General features: G+C 41.7%; 1 non-coding gene across 1 annotated transcript; it reads right to left on the bottom strand.

Moving 5' to 3' along the window:
- Positions 1 to 1,474: 1,474 nt before the first annotated feature.
- On the bottom strand, positions 1,475 to 1,582 carry LOC130959255 (small nucleolar RNA R71). The gene has a single exon (XR_009078348.1). It is a non-coding gene; the product is annotated as a small nucleolar RNA R71 (small nucleolar RNA).
- Positions 1,583 to 16,999: the final 15,417 nt, after the last annotated feature.

Raw genomic sequence — 16,999 nt, 5'->3', positions numbered from 1 at the left:
AAAAATATTTTTAATTTGTATCTTTTCAAGTCAATAATACAAAGAATTGAAGATTCAGAACATACTGCAGAGGAATCACACAGAAAAAGCTGAGCATTCAAAAATGCCCAGTGAAGAAGACAGACTGGCGTTTAAACGCCAGCCAGGGTACCTGGTTGGGCGTTTAACGCCCAAAAAGGGTGCATTTTGGGAGTTAAACGCCAGAATGGATACCATTCTGGGCGTTTAACGCCAGGATGGCACTAGGGGGAAGATTTTGTTTTCAAAATCAATTTTTTCAAGTTTTCAAAGTTTTTCAAAATCAAATCTTTTTCAAATCATATCTTTTCAATCAAATGTTTTCAAAATCAATTTCTTTCCTTTTTCAAAGATACTTACTAACAATTAATGATTTGATTGAACATCTCAAGTTTGCTGCCTTTTCTGTTGAGAGAGGTTTAATGTTTGAATCATATCTTTTCTTGTTAGGCAAGTCATTAATTTTTAAAATCAAATCTTTTTAAATTGTTTTTCAAATCATATTTTTTTAAAAATTTGTTTTCAAATCAAATCTTTTCAATCATATCTTCTTAACCACATCTTTTTCAAAATAGTTTTTCAATCAAATCTTCTTAATTTCTAATTTAAAAATCTTTTTCAAAAATCACTTGATTTCTTTTTCACTTTGAATTTTCGAAAATTATCAATCAATTTTTCAAAATGTTTTCAAAATCTTTTTAATTGAATTTTCGAAAAATCTTCTTCCTCTCTTCCCACATCCTTCTATTTATGGACTAACACTATCCCTTAATGCAAAATTCGAACTCCATCTTCTTTGATAAGTTCGAGTTTTCTACTTCTGTCTTCTACTTTTCTTTTCCTCTGACACCTCAAGGAATCTCTATACTGTGACATAGAGGATTCCACATTTTCTTGTCCTCTTCTCTTTCATATGAGCAGGAGCAGAGACAAAGGCATTCTTGTTGAAGCTGACCCTGAACCTGAAAGGACCTTGAAGCGAAAGCTAAGAGAAGCTAAGGCACAACTCTCTATTGAGGACCTGACCGAATTCTTCAAAGAAGAAGAACCCATGGCAGCCGAAAACAACAACAATGCCAACAATGCAAGGAAGGTGCTGGGTGACTTTACTGCACCTACTCCCGACTTCTATGGGAGAAGCATCTCTGTCCCTGCCATTGGAGCAAACAACTTTGAGCTTAAGCCTCAATTAGTTTCTCTAATGCAACAGAATTGCAAGTTCCATGGACTTCCAATGGAAGATCCTCATCAGTTTTTAGCTGAGTTCTTGCAAATCTGTGACACAGTCAAGACTAATGGGGTTGACCCTGAGGTCTACAGACTGATGCTATTCCCTTTTGCTGTAAGAGACAGAGCTAGAATATGGTTGGACTCACAACCTAAAGACAGCCTGGACTCTTGGGAAAAGCTAGTCAATGCCTTCTTGGCAAAGTTCTTTCCACCTCAAAAATGGAGTAAGCTTAGAGTGGAAGTCCAAACCTTCAGACAGAAGGATGGAGAATCCCTCTATGAAGCTTGGGAAAGATACAAACAATTAATCAGAAAGTGTCCCTCAGACATGCTTTCTGAATGGAGCATCATAGGTATTTTCTATGATGGTCTCTCTGAACTATCCAAGATGTCTTTGGATAGCTCTGCTGGAGGATCTTTTCATCTGAAGAAGACGCCTACAGAGGCTCAAGAGCTCATTGAAATGGTTGCAAATAACCAATTCATGTACACTTCTAAAAGAAATCCTGTGAACAATGGGACTAGTCAGAAGAAAGGAGTTCTTGAGATTGACACTCTGAATGCCATACTGGCTCAGAACAAGATATTGACTCAACAAGTCAATTTGATTTCTCAAAGTCTGTCTGGAATGCAAAATGCACCAAGCAGTACTAAGGATGCTTCATCTGAGGAAGAAGCTTATGATCCTGAGAATCCTTCAATGGAAGAGGTGAATTACCTAGGAGAACCCTATGGAAACACCTATAATTCTTCATGGAGAAATCACCCAAATTTCTCATGGAAGAATCAAGAGAGACCTCAACAAGGTTTCAATAACAACAATGGTGGAAGAAACAGGTTTAGCAATGGCAAGCCTTTTCCATCATCTTCTCAGCAACAGACAGAGAATTCTAAGCAGAACCCCTCTGACTTAGCAACCATGGTCTCTGATCTAATCAAAACCACTCAAAGTTTCATGACTGAAACAAGGTCCTCCATTAGGAATTTGGAGGCACAAGTGGGACAGCTGAGCAAGAAAGTTACTGAACTCCCTCCAAGTACTCTTCCAAGCAATACAGAAGAAAACCCAAAAGGAGAGTGCAAAGCCATAACCATGGCCGAATTTGGAGAGGAGGGAGAGGAAGTGAACGCCACTGAGGAAGACCTCAGTGGGCGTGCACTAGCCTCCTCTGAGTTCCCCAATGAGGAACCATGGGAATCTGAGGCTCAAACTGAGACCATAGAGATTCTATTGGATTTACTTCTGCCTTTCATGAGCTCTGATGAGTATTCTTCCTCTGAAGAGGATGAGTATGTCACTGAAGAGCAAGTTGCTAAATACCTTGGAGCAATCATGAAGCTAAATGACAAGTTATTTGGAAATGAGACTTGGGAGGATGAACCTCCTTTGCTCACCAAAGAACTGGATGACTTGTCTAGGCAGAAATTACCTCAAAAGAGACAAGATCCTGGGAAGTTTTCAATACCTTGTACCATAGGCACCATGACCTTCAAGAAGGCTCTGTGTGACTTAGGGTCAAGTGTGAACTTCATGCCTCTCTCTGTAATGGAGAAGCTAGGGATCTTTGAGGTACAAGCTGCAAGAATCTCACTAGAGATGGCAGACAACTCAAGAAAACAAGCTCATGGACTTGTAGAGAATGTTTTGGTGAAAGTTGAAGACCATTACATCCCTACTGATTTCATAGTCCTAGAGACTGGGAAGTGCATGGATGAATCTATCATCCTTGGCAGACCCTTCCTAGCCACAGCAAAGGCTGTGATTGATGTTGATGGAGGTGAACTGATCATTCAAGTGAATGAAGAATCATATGTGTTTAAGGCTCAAGGATATCCCTCTGTCACCATGGAGAAGAAGCATGAAGAGCTTCTCTCAAATCAGAGACAAACAGAGCCCCCACAGTCAAACTCTAAGTTTGGTGTTGGGAGGCCACAACCAAACTCTAAGTTTGGTGTTGAACCCCCACATTCAAACTCTAAGTTTGGTGTTGGGAGGTTCCAACATTGCTCTGAGTATCTGTGAGGCTCCATGAGAGCCCTCTGTCAAGCTACTGACATTAAAGAAGCGCTTGTTGGGAGGCAACCCAATGATTATATTTTATATAGTTTCTTTTGTTATTTTATGTTTTTTGTAGGTTGATGATCATAAGAAGTCACAAAATCCATTGAAAAAGCAAAAACAAAATGAAAAACAGGAAGAAAAACAGCACACCCTGGAGGAAGATGTTACTGGCGTTCAAACGCCAGTAAACCTAGCAGTTGGGCGTTTAACGCCCAGTCTGGCACCATTCTGGGCGTTTAACGCCAGAAAGGGGCACCAGACTGGCGTTAAACGCCAGAAAAGGGCAAGAACCTGGCGTTAAATGCCAGGAATGGGCACCAGCCCGGCGTTTAACGCCAGAAATGGCTCAAAACGTGATTTTGAGAAACATTTGGTGCAGGGATGACTTTTCCTTGACACCACAGGATCTGTGGACCCCACAGGACCCCCACCAACCCCACCACCACCCTCTCTCTTCTTCTCCCATTCACCAATCACCTCAATACCTCTTCCCCAAAACCCCTTCACCCATCAAATCCCATCTCTCTCTTCACCACTCACATCCATCCTTCATAAAACCCCACCAACCTCACCCTTCAAATTCAAACCACTTTCCCCCTCGTTGGCCGAATACGTAAGCCACTCCCTTCTTCCTCATTTCTTCTTCTTCTACTCTCTTCTTTTTTCTTTTGCTCGAGGACGAGCAAACCTTTTAAGTTTGGTGTGGTAAAAGCGTTGCTTTTTCGTTTTTCCATAACCATTTATGGCATCCAAGGCCGGAGAAACCTCTAGAAAGAGGAAAGGGAAGGCAAAAGCTTCCACCTCCGAGTCATGGGAGATGGATAGATTCATCTCAAGGGTGCATCAAGATCACTTCTATGAAGTTGTGGCCTTGAAGAAGGTGATCCCCGAAGTCCCCTTTTCACTCAAAAAGGGTGAATATCCGGAGATCCGCCATGAGATCCGAAGAAGAGGTTGGGAAGTGCTTACCAACCCCATTCAACAAGTCGGAATCATGATGTTTCAAGAGTTCTATGCCAATGCATGGATCACCAAGAACCATGATCAAAGTGTGAACCCGGATCCAAAGAATTATCTTACTATGGTTCGGGGGAAATACTTGGATTTTAGTCCGGAAAATGTAAGGTTAGCATTCAACTTGCCCATGATGCAAGGAGATGCCCATCCTTACACTAGAAGGGTCAACTTTGATCAAAGGTTGGACCAAGTCCTCACAGTCATATGTGAAGAGGGCGCACAATGGAAGAGAGATTCAAGAGGCAAGCCGGTTCAATTGAGAAGGCATGACCTCAAGCCCGTGGCTAGAGGATGGTTGGAGTTCATCCAACGCTCAATCATTCCCACTAGCAACCGGTCCGAAGTTACTCTAGACCGGGCCATCATGATTCATAGCATCATGATTGGAGAAGAAGTGGAAGTTCATGAGGTCATAGCCCAAGAACTCTATAAAGTGGCGGACAAGTCTTCCACCTTGGCAAGGCTAGCCTTCCCTCATCTCATTTGTCACCTCTGTTATTCAGTTGGAGTTGGCATAGAAGGAGACACCCCCATTGATGAGGACAAGCCCATCACCAAGAAAAGGATGGAGCAAACAAGAGACCCCTCTCATCATGAGATCCCTGAGATACCTCAAGGGATGCACTTTCCTCCACAAGACTATTGGGAGCAACTAAATACCTCCCTAGGAGAATTGAGTTCCAACATGGGACAACTAAGGGTGGAGCATCAAGAGCACTCCATTCTCCTCCATGAAATCAGAGAAGATCAAAGAATCATGAGAGAGGAGCAACAAAGACAAGGAAGAGATATTGAGGAGCTCAAACACTCCATAAGACCTTCAAGAGGAAGAACAAGCCGCCATCACTAAGGTGGACCCGTTCTTTAATCTCCTTGTTCTTTATTTTGTCTGTTTTTCGAAATTTTAGTGCTTTATGTTATCCATGTTTGTGTCTTATGATCATTAGTGTCTTAGTGTCTATGCCTTAAAGTTATGAATGTCCTATGAATCCATCACCTTTCTTAAAATAAACAATGTTCTTAATTGAAAAAGAAAAGAATTGCATGAATTTTGAATTTTATAACAGTTTAATTATCTTGATGTGGTGGCAACACTTTTGTTCTTTGAATGTATGCTTGAACAGTGCATATGTCTTTTGAATTTGTGGTTTATGAATGTTGGCTCTTGAAAGAATGATGAAAAAGGAGACATGTTACTGAGGATTTGAAAAATCATAAAAATGATTCTTGAAGCAAGAAAAAGCAGTGAATACAAGAAAAAAAGAGAAGAAAGCAAACGAAAAAAAAAGAAAAGGAAAGGAAAGAAAAAAAAGAAAAGAAGGAAATAAAGTTGTGATCCAAGGCAATAAGAGTGTGCTTAAGAACCCTGGACACCTCTAATTGGGGACTTTAGCAAAGCTAAGTCACAATCTGAAAAGGTTCACCCAATTATGTGTCTGTGGCATGTATGTATCCGGTGGTAATACTGGAAGACAGAGTGCTTTGGGCCACAGCCAAGACTCAATAAGTAGCTGTGTTCAAGAATCATCATACTTAACTAAGAGAATCAATAACACTATCCGGATTCTGAGTTCCTAAAGAAGCCAATCATTCTGAATTCCAAAGGATAAAGTGAGATGCCAAAACTATTCAGAGGCAAAAAGCTAAAAGCCCCGCTCATCTAATTAATACTGATCTTCATAGATGTTTTTGGAGTTCATTGCATATTCTCTTCTTTTTATCCTATTTGATCTTCAGTTGCTTGGGGACAAGCAACAATTTAAGTTTGGTGTTGTGATGAGCGGATAATTTGTACGCTTTTTGGCATTGTTTTTAGTATGTTTCTAGTATGATCTAGTTAGTTTTTAGTATATTTTTATTAGTTTTTAGTTAAAATTCACTTTTCTAGACTTTACTATGAGTTTGTATGTTTTTCTGTGATTTCAGGTATTTTCTGGCTGAAATTAAGGGACCTGAGCAAAAATCTGATCCAGAGACTCAAAAGGACTGCAGATGCTGTTGGATTCTGACCTCCCTGCACTCGAAGTGGATTTTCTGGAGCTACAGAAGCCCAATTGGCGCGCTCTCAACGGCGTTGGAAAGTAGACATCCTGGGCTTTCCAGCAATATATGATAGTCAATACTTTGCCCAAGATTTGATGGCCCAAACCGGCGTTCAAAGTCACCTCAAGAAATTCCAGCGTTAAACGCCGGAACTGGCACCTAAATGGGAGTTAAACGCCCAAACTGGCATAAAAGCTGGCGTTTAACTCCAAGGAGAGTCTCTACACGAAAATGCTTCATTGCTCAGCCCAAGCACACACCAAGTGGGCCCGGAAGTGGATTTTTATGTCATTTACTCATCTCTATACACCCTAGGCTACTAGTTTTCTATATATAGGACCTTTTACTATTGTATTTTCATCTATCTTTTGATCACTTTAGATCTCTAGATCAGATCTTTTGATCATGTTTTTATGATTGAACCCTCTTTGGGAGGCTGGCCATTCGGCCATGCCTAGACTTTGTTCTTATGTATTTTCAACGGTGGAGTTTCTACACACCATAGATTAAGGTGTGGAGCTCTGCTGTACCTCGAGTATTAATGCAATTACTATTGTTCTTCTATTCAATTCCGCTTGTTCTTTGTCCAAGATATCACTTGTTCTTCAACTTGATGAAGGTGATGGTTGTCACGGATCATCATCATTCTCACTCATGAACAAAGTGATTGACAACCACTCTTGTTCTACAAGCAATCAAGGCTCAGTGAATATCTCTTGGATTCTTTAATCGGAGTCTTCGTGGTATAGGCGAGAACTGATGGCGGCATTCAAGAGAATCTGGAAGGTCTAACCTTGTCTGTGGTATTCTGAGTAGGATTCAATGATTGAATGACTGTGACGTGCTTCAAACTCCTAGCAGGCGGGGCGTTAGTGACAGACGCAAAAGAATCAATGGATTTTATTCCGGCCTGACCGAGAACCGACAGCTGAATTCCGCGTGCTGTGACAGAGCATATGCAATCGTTTTCACTGAGAGGATGGGAGGTAGCCACTGACAACGGTGAAACCCTACACGAGCTTGCCATGGAAAGGAGTAAGAAGGATTGGATGAAGACTGTAGGAAAGCAGAGAGACGGAAGGGAAGGCATCTTCATACGCTTATCTGAAGCTCTCACCAATGATATACATAAGTATCTCTATCTTTATCTTTATGCTTTATTCACCATCTATACCCATTTGAGTCTGCCTGACTGAGATTTACAAGGTGACCATAGCTTGCTTCATAGCAACAATCTCCGTGGGATCGACCCTTACTCACGTAAGGTTTATTACTTGGACGACCCAGTGCACTTGCTGGTTAGTTGTGCGAAGTTGTGTTTATGCCATGGTATTGAGCACCAAGTCTTTGGAGCCATTACCGGGGATTATTTGAATATGGACAAAGTAGTGATCACAATTTCGTGCACCAATAGGGGTGTGGCAGTGAGAGAGAAAAAAAGCGAATGTGGGTGCTGGTGAGAGACGATAGGGGCGACGGCGGTGGTCGCCGGCGGGTGGTGGTTGCAAGGAGTAGGATGGGGTGAGAGGGAGAGGAGGGGGAGACATTGGGAGTGGAGTGGGGGTATGGTGTGCGAATGCGCGATGCTCATCGCGTCCCTAGGGTTAGTGATTTTTTGGAATCGGCGCGGACACGCAAGGTGCGCATCCGCTTACATTGATGAATTCAGGAATGGACGCGAGAGCGTACTGTTGATGAGCGGATAATTTGTACGCTTTTTGGCATTGTTTTTAGTATGTTTTTAGTATCTTTTAGTTAGTTTTTATTATATTTTTATTAGTTTTTAGTTAAAATTCACTTTTCTGGACTTTACTATGAGTTTGTGTGTTTTTCTGTGATTTCAGGTATTTTCTGGCTGAAATTGAAGGTTCTGAGCAAAAATCTTATTCAGAGACTGAAAAGGACTGCAGATGCTGTTGGATTCTGACCTCCCTGCAGTCGATGTAGATTTTCTGGAGCTACAGAAGCCCAATTGGCGCGCTCTCAATGGCGTTGGAAAGTAGACATCCTGGGCTTTCCAGCAATATATGATAGTCCATACTTTGCCCACGATTTGATGGCCCAAACCGGCGTAGCAATTCGGCCTCAGAAATTCCAGCGTTAAACGCCGGAACTGGCATAAAACTTGGAGTTAAACGCCCAAACTGGCATGAAAGCTGGCGTTTAACTCCAGAAAAGGTCTCTACACGAAAATGCTTCATTGCTCAGCCCAAGCACACACCAAGTGGGCCCGGAAGTAGATTTTTCTGTCATTTACTCATTTCTGTAAACCTTAGGATACTAGTTTTCTATTAATAGGACCTTTTGACATGGTATCTGTACCTCATGACATTTTACACATTTCTTTGTATACTTTCCACAGCATGTGTCTCTAAACCCCATGGTTGGGGGTGAGGAGCTCTGCTGTGTCTTGATGGATTAATGCAATTACTACTGTTTCTTATTCAATCATGTTTGCTTCCATTCTAAGATATCACTTGCTCTTAACCTGGATGAATGTGATGATCCGTGACACTCATCATCATTCTCAACTATGAACATGTGCCTGACAACCACCTCTGTTCTACCTTAGATTGAGTAGATATCTCTTGGGTTCCTTAACCAGAATCTTTGTGGTATAAGCTAGAACTGATGGCGGCATTCAAGAGAATCCGGAAGGTCTAAACCTTGTCTGTGGTATTCTGAGTAGGATTCAATGACTGCATGACTGTGACGTGCTTCAAACTCCTGAAGGCGGGGCGTTAGTGACAGACGCAAAAGAATCACTGGATTCTATTCCGGCCTGATTGAGAACCGACAGATGAATTCCGCTATGACTGTGACAGGGCATATGCAATCGCTTTCACTGAGAGGATGGGAGTTAGCCACTGACAACGGTGAAACCCTACATACAGCTTGCCATGGAAGGAGTCTTGCGTGTTTGTTGAAAGAGACAGTAGGAAAGCAGAGATTCAGAAGATGGAGCATCTCCAAAGCCTCAACCTATTCTCCATTACTGCAAAACAAGTACCTATTTCATGTTCTTTTGCTTTTCACAATCAATCCTGATAATTTCTGACATCCTGACTAAGATTTACAAGATAACCATAGCTTGCTTCAAGCCGACAATCTCCGTGGGATCGACCCTTGCTCACGCAAGGTATTACTTGGACGACCCAGTGCACTTGCTGGTTAGTTGTGCGGGATTGCAAAAGTGTTATTGCAATTTCGTGCACCATGTTTTTGGCGCCGTTGCCGGGGATTGTTCGAGTTTGGACAACTGACGGCTTATCTTGTTGCTTAGATTAGGACTGTTTTATTTTTGTTGGTTTAGAGTCTTTTTAGTTGAGTCTAGTTTCATATTCTAAGTTTGGTGTCAATTACATGCTTTTGTTTTTCTTTTAAAATTTTCGATTTTGCATGTTCTTAGTCCCTTTTTGATTCATAAAAATTCTAAGTTTGGTGTCCTCTGTGTGTTTTTCCTTTAAAATTTTCGAAAATTAGTGTTTGATTTTCTAAAAATTTTAAGTTTGGTGTCTTTTTGTTGTTTTTCTCTTTCTTCTTTTCAAAAATCAAATCTTTTTCATAAAAATTTTTCAATCATATATTTTTAATTGCTATTTTCAAAATCTTTTTAATTAACTAATTGATTCAGTTCTCAATTTGCTTTGATTTTATTTTCTTTTTGATTTTCGAATTTTTATCTTAATTTCCTTTTATTTTATTTTAATTTTTTCGTTTAATTCAAAAAAAAAAAACAAAATTTATCTATTTGCAATCATTATCATTTCCCTCTTGTCCATTATGGACTCAAGTGGGATTAATCAGTCCAAAAGGACTCTGGGGTCATATGCTAACCCCATTACAGCTGCATATGGGAGTAGCATCTGCACACCTCCCATCAAAGCAAGTAGCTTTGAGCTAAATCCTCAACTCATTATCATAGTGCAGCAAAATTGCCAGTATTCCGGTCTTCCACAGGAAGAACCTACTGAGTTTCTGGCACAGTTCTTACAAATTGCTGACACAGTGCATGATAAAGAGGTAGATCAGGATGTCTACAGACTATTACTGTTTCCGTTTGCTGTAAAAGACCAAGCTAAAAGGTGGTTGAACAACCAACCTACAGCAAGCATAAAAACATGGAAACAGTTATCAGACAAATTCCTGAATCATTTTTACCCTCCAAAGAGGATGACACAGCTAAGGCTGGACATCCAAGGCTTTAAACAAGAGGATAATGAATCCCTTTATAATGCCTGGGAGAGGTATAGAGGTATGCTTAGAAAATGCCCCTCTGAAATATTTTCAGAGTGGGTACAGTTAGACATCTTCTACTATGGGCTTACAGAAAAAGCTCAGATGTCTTTAGACCACTCAGCTGGTGGATCTATACACATGAGGAAGACAATTGAAGAAGCTCAAGAGCTTATAGACACTGTTGCTAGAAATCAATACTTATATTCTAGCAATGAGTTCGTACCAAAGGAGGAAGTCATGGCATTAGTCACTGATCCTAATCCTCAAGAACAGATAAATGAGCTTAATCAACAATTACTCCTGATGACAGAACAGTTAGCAGAATTTAAAGAAATGCTCCATGATACTAAGGTTGCTAACAAGAGAATAGAACTGCAGTTGAATCAAGCAAAACAGCAAATATCTGAACAGATGACAGAGGAATGTCAAGCAGTTCAACTGAGGAGTGGGAAGACACTAAATAACACTGCTCAAAAGAGCAAAAAGCCAAACAAGGAACAATTGACAGAGGATAACCAAACCACTGTTCAAAATCCCTCTGAGGACAGTAAGAGCCCAGAGAGGAATGTTATTGGCGTTCAAACGCCAGAAAGGGAAGGAAAGCTGGCGTTAAACGCCCATTCCTTGCCCAATTCTGGCGTTCAAACGCCAGAAAAGGGGGAAAAGCTGGCGTTTAACGCCCATTCCCTGCCCAGTTCTGGCGTTCAAACGCCAGAAAAGGGGGAAAAGTTGGCGTTAAACGCCCATTTTCCTCCCAATCCTGGCGTTCAAACGCCAAGGGAGAATCAGACACCTGAGAGTGCTGATAATAATCCTTCTAACAAGGCCTCTTCAACCACTTCTGTAAGGAATAAACCTGCAGCATCTAAGGTTGAAGAATATCAAGCCAAGATGCCTTATCCTCAGAAACTCCGCAAAGCAGAACATGATAAGCAATTTGCCCGCTTTGCAGACTATCTAAGGACTCTTGAAATAAAGATTCCGTTTGCAGAGGCACTTGAGCAAATACCTTCTTATGCTAAGTTCATGAAAGAGATCTTAAGTCATAAGAAGGATTGGAGAGAAACTGAAAAAGTGTTTCTCACTGAAGAATGCAGTGCAGTCATTCTGAAGAGCTTACCAGAAAAGCTTCAAGATCCTGGAAGCTTTATGATACCATGCACATTAGAAGGTGCTTGCACCAAGACAGCCCTATGTGATCTTGGAGCAAGCATCAATCTAATACCTGCATCCACTATCAGAAAGCTTGGGTTGGCTGGAGAAGTCAAACCAACCAGGATATGCCTCCAACTTGCTGATGGCTCCATTAAACACCCATCAGGCATAATAGAGGACATGATTGTCAAGGTTGGGCCTTTTGCCTTTCCAACTGACTTTGTGGTGCTGGAAATGGAGGAGCACAAGAGTGCAACTCTCATTCTAGGAAGACCTTTCCTAGCAACTGGACGAACTCTCATTGATGTACAAAGAGGGGAAGTAACCCTCAGAGTCAATGAGGATGAGTTCAAGTTGAATGCTGTAAAAGCTATGCAGTATCCAGACACACCAAATGACTGCATGGGCACTGACATTATTGACTCTCTGGTAGAAGAGATCAATATGGCTGAAAGCCTAGAATCAGAGCTTGAGGACATCTTCAAAGATGCTCAACCTGATCAAGAAGAACTAGAGGAAGTAAAGGAATTTTCGAAAATTCCTCAGGAGGAGGATAAACCTCCCAAACCTGAACTCAAACCTCTACCACCATCCCTGAAGTACGCATTTCTGGGAGAGGGTGACACTTTTCCAGTGATCATAAGCTCTGCTTTGAATCCACAGGAAGTGGAAGCACTGATTCAAGTGCTAAGGACACACAAGACAGCTTTTGGGTGGTCCATAAGTGATCTTAAGGGCATTAGCCCAGCTAGATGCATGCACAAAATCCTGTTGGAGGATAATGCCAAACCAGTGGTTCAACCACAGAGGAGGCTAAATCCAGCCATGAAGGAGGTGGTGCAGAAAGAGGTCACTAAATTACTAGAGGCTGGGATTATTTATCCTATTTCTGATAGCCCCTGGGTGAGCCCTGTCCAAGTTGTCCCCAAAAAGGGAGGAATGACAGTGGTTCATAATGAAAAAAATGAACTAGTTCCTACAAGAACAGTCACAGGGTGGCGCATGTGTATTGACTACAGAAGACTCAATACAGCCACCAGAAAGGATCATTTTCCTTTACCATTCATAGACCAAATGCTAGAAAGATTAGCTGGTCATGATTACTACTGCTTTTTGGATGGCTATTCAGGCTACAACCAAATTGCAGTAGATCCTCAGGACCAAGAGAAAACAGCATTTACTTGCCCTTCTGGCGTGTTTGCTTACAGAAGGATGCCTTTTGGTCTGTGCAATGCACCTGCAACCTTTCAGAGGTGCATGCTCTCTATCTTCTCAGATATGGTAGAGAAATTTCTGGAAGTCTTCATGGATGACTTCTCAGTATATGGAGACTCATTCAGCTCCTGTCTTAACCACCTAGCACTTGTCCTGAAAAGATGCCAAGAGACTAACCTGGTTTTAAACTGGGAGAAATGTCACTTTATGGTGACTGAGGGAATTGTCCTTGGACACAAAATTTCAAGCAGGGGAATAGAGGTGGATAAGGCAAAGGTAGAGGTAATTGAAAAAATTACCACCACCTGCCAATGTTAAGGCAATCAGAAGCTTTCTGGGGCATGCAGGATTTTACAGAAGGTTTATAAAGGATTTTTCGAAAATTGCAAAACCTTTGAGTAACCTGCTAGCTGCTGACACGCCATTTGTGTTTGACACACAGTGTCTGCAGGCATTTGAGACCCTGAAAGCTAAGCTGGTCACAACACCAGTCATCTCTGCACCAGATTGGGCATTGCCATTTGAATTAATGTGTGATGCCAGTGATCATGCCATTGGTGCAGTGTTGGGACAGAGGCATAACAAACTTCTGCATGTCATTTACTATGCTAGCCGTGTTCTAAATGATGCACATAAGAATTACACAACCACAGAAAAAGAATTACTTGCAGTGGTTTATGCCATTGACAAGTTTAGATCTTATCTAGTAGGATCCAAGGTGATTGTGTATACTGACCATGCTGCTCTTAAATACTTACTCACAAAGCAGGATTCAAAACCCAGGCTTATCAGATGGGTGTTGCTTCTGCAAGAGTTTGATATAGAAATAAGAGACAGAAAAGGGACAGAGAACCAAGTAGCTGATCATCTGTCCCGAATAGAACCAGTAGCTGGGGCGTCCCTCCCTTTTACTGAGATCTCTGAGACCTTCCCAGATGAGCAACTCTTTGCCATTCAGGAAGCTCCATGGTTTGCAGATATGGCAAACTATAAAGCTGTGAGGTTCATACCTAAGGAGTACAGCTATGTGCAAAGAAAGAAATTAATTTCAGATGCCAAGTACTACCTCTGGGATGAACCATATCTCTTTAAGAGATGTGCTGACGGAGTGATCCGCAGATGTGTACCCAGAGAAGAAGCACAAAGGATCCTATGGCACTGCCATGGATCACAATATGGAGGGCATTTTGGAAGTGAGCGAACAGCCACTAAAGTCCTCCAGTGTGGCTTCTACTGGCCTACTCTCTATAAAGATTCCTGAGAGTTTGTGCGTAACTGTGACAGTTGCCAAAGAACTAGTAACCTGCCTCACGGATATGCCATGCCTCAACAAGGGATATTAGAGATAGAATTGTTTGATGTATGGGGAATTGACTTCATGGGGCCATTCCCACCATCATACTCAAACACTTACATTCTGGTGGCAGTGGACTATGTATCTAAGTGGGTAGAAGCAATTGCTACACCCACTAATGATACCAAGACCGTGCTAAAATTTCTCCAGAAAAATATTTTCAGCAGATTTGGTGTTCCCAGAGTACTAATCAGTGATGGGGGCTCTCATTTCTGCAACAAACAGGTATACTCTGCTATGGTTAGATATGGAATTAGCCATAAACTGGCAACTGCGTATCATCCACAGACAAATGGGCAAGCTGAAGTCTCTAACAGAGAGCTAAAAAGGATCCTAGAACGGACTGTGATAGCCCGAAGAAAGAATTGGGCAAAGTGCTTGGATGATGCTCTGTGGGCATACAGAACAGCATTCAAGACTCCTATAGGAACCTCTCCATACCAACTGGTGTATGGGAAGGCCTGTCATTTGCCTGTGGAACTGGAACATAAAGCCTACTGGGCAACCAGATTCCTAAACATGGATGCTCAGTTAGCTGGTGAAAAAAGATTGCTCCAGTTAAATGAGCTAGAGGAGTTCAGACTCAATGCCTTTGAAAATGCGAAAATTTATAAGGAAAAGGCAAAGAAGTGGCATGACAAGAAATTGTCAACCAGAGTCTTTGAGCCAGGACAAAAAGTTCTACTCTTCAACTCCAGGCTCAAATTGTTCCCAGGAAAACTCAAATCCCGATGGAGGGGTCCGTATGTGATCACAAGAGTGTCACCATATGGATATGTTGAGCTTCAGGATGTTGATTCTGACAAAAGGTTCATTGTTAATGGACAGAGAATCAAGCATTATCTTGAAGGCAATTTTGAGCAGGAATGCTCAAAACTGAGACTTGAGTGATTCTCAATGAAGGTCCAGCTAAAGACAGTAAAGAAGCGCTTGCTGGGAGGCAACCCAGTGATTAGGAGGTTATATGATTTGTTCTTACAGAGGCAAGTATAAAAAATGAAGGAATTTACAGAGTTACAGAAGGATTCAGCTCAAAAAGCAGAGAAAATGAGCTTACTGGCGAAAAAATGCCAGTAAGGGGCATTTTGGGTGTTAAACGCCAGAATGGGTACCATTCTGGGCGTTTAACGCCAGGAATGGTGCCATTTTGGGCGTTAAACGCCAGAATGGGCACCATTCTGGGCGTTTAACGCCAGGTGTGCAGCATCCTGGGCGTTTTGGAAAAACGCCCAGTGATAAAGGATTTCTGGCATTTAACGCCAGCCAGGGCACCTGGCTGGGCGTTAAACGCCCAAAAGGGGCAACAAATTGGCGTTAAACGCCAGAATGGGTGCCATTCTGGGCGTTTAACGCCAGCAAGGTGGGGGGACCACAATTTTGTTTTCAATTCAAATTTTTTCAAACTTTCCTTTTCTCACCCATACTTTTCTACAAAATCACACTTCAATCATTCATCCTTCACTTTCAAATCTTCAAAAATCAAAATCATTCTTCAAATTTATTTCAAATCAATTACAAACATTGTTCAAAAATTTGACCCTTTTCTCAATTTCTTTCCAAATCTTCTCAAATCTCCTTTCAATTCTCTTCTTTTTCGAAAACTCCCCTCCCACCTTATAAATACACGTTTGGCTCCCTCACTCCACCACACCATTCGAATTTCCTCTTCCTCCCCTCTCTTCTCTCTTTTCTTTTGCTTGAGGACAAGCAAACCTCTAAGTTTGGTTTGCTTTTCTGTGATCACTAAGCCAAGATTCATCAAGATCATGGCTCCTAAGGGAAAACAAACCAATTTAAGAGGAAAGAAAGAGGCTAATCCAAAGAATCTTTGGAATCAAGAGAAGTTCTTAACTAAAGAACATGAAGACCATTATCACAAAATAATGGGTCTGAGGTCAGTGATCCCGGAAGTAAAATTTGATCTGAAAGAAGATGAATATCCGGGGATCCAAGAGCAAATTCGAAACAGAGGATGGGAAGTTCTAACCAATCCTGAGACAAAGGTTGGAAGGAACATGGTTCAGGAATTCTACTCAAATTTGTGGCTGACAGATAAGTAGAGAATGACTAGAACCGCTTACCATACCTACAGAACCATGGTCAGAGGGAAAGTTATGTACTTCCATCTGGACAAAATAAGAGAAATCTTCAAGTTGCCTCAACTGCAAGATGATCCTGACTCCTTTAATAGGAGGATGGTGAGAGTAGATAAAGGGTTGGACCAAGTTCTAGAGGACATATGCCTCCCTGGAACTAAGTGGATAACCAATTCTAACGGTGTCCCAAACCAACTCAAGAGGGGAGACCTCAAACCAATTGCAAGAGGTTGGCTAGACTTTATTGGGCGTTCCATATTGCCCACTAGCAACCGTTCTGAGGTTACCATCAAGAGAGCAGTGATGATTCATTGCATTATGCTTGGAAAAGAAGTGGAGGTTCATCATGTGATTGCCTGTGAGATCTACACAATTGCAAATAAAAATTCCACTGAAGCCAAACTGGCTTACCCAAGCTTAATCTCCTTGCTCTGTAAAGAGGCTGGGGTGAAGATGGGAGTAGATGAATTCATACCCATTGAACATCCAATCACCAAGAAGTCAATGGAAGGACAAGTGCAAGAAAACTCTATCAAAAGGAGGGCGCAGGAGTTCCTCCCTGAATTTCCT

Source organism: Arachis stenosperma, chromosome 10 (genome assembly GCF_014773155.1).
Source record: "Arachis stenosperma cultivar V10309 chromosome 10, arast.V10309.gnm1.PFL2, whole genome shotgun sequence".
Taxonomy (NCBI): Eukaryota; Viridiplantae; Streptophyta; class Magnoliopsida; order Fabales; family Fabaceae; genus Arachis; species Arachis stenosperma.
This window is presented reverse-complemented; position numbering and strand designations above follow the sequence as displayed.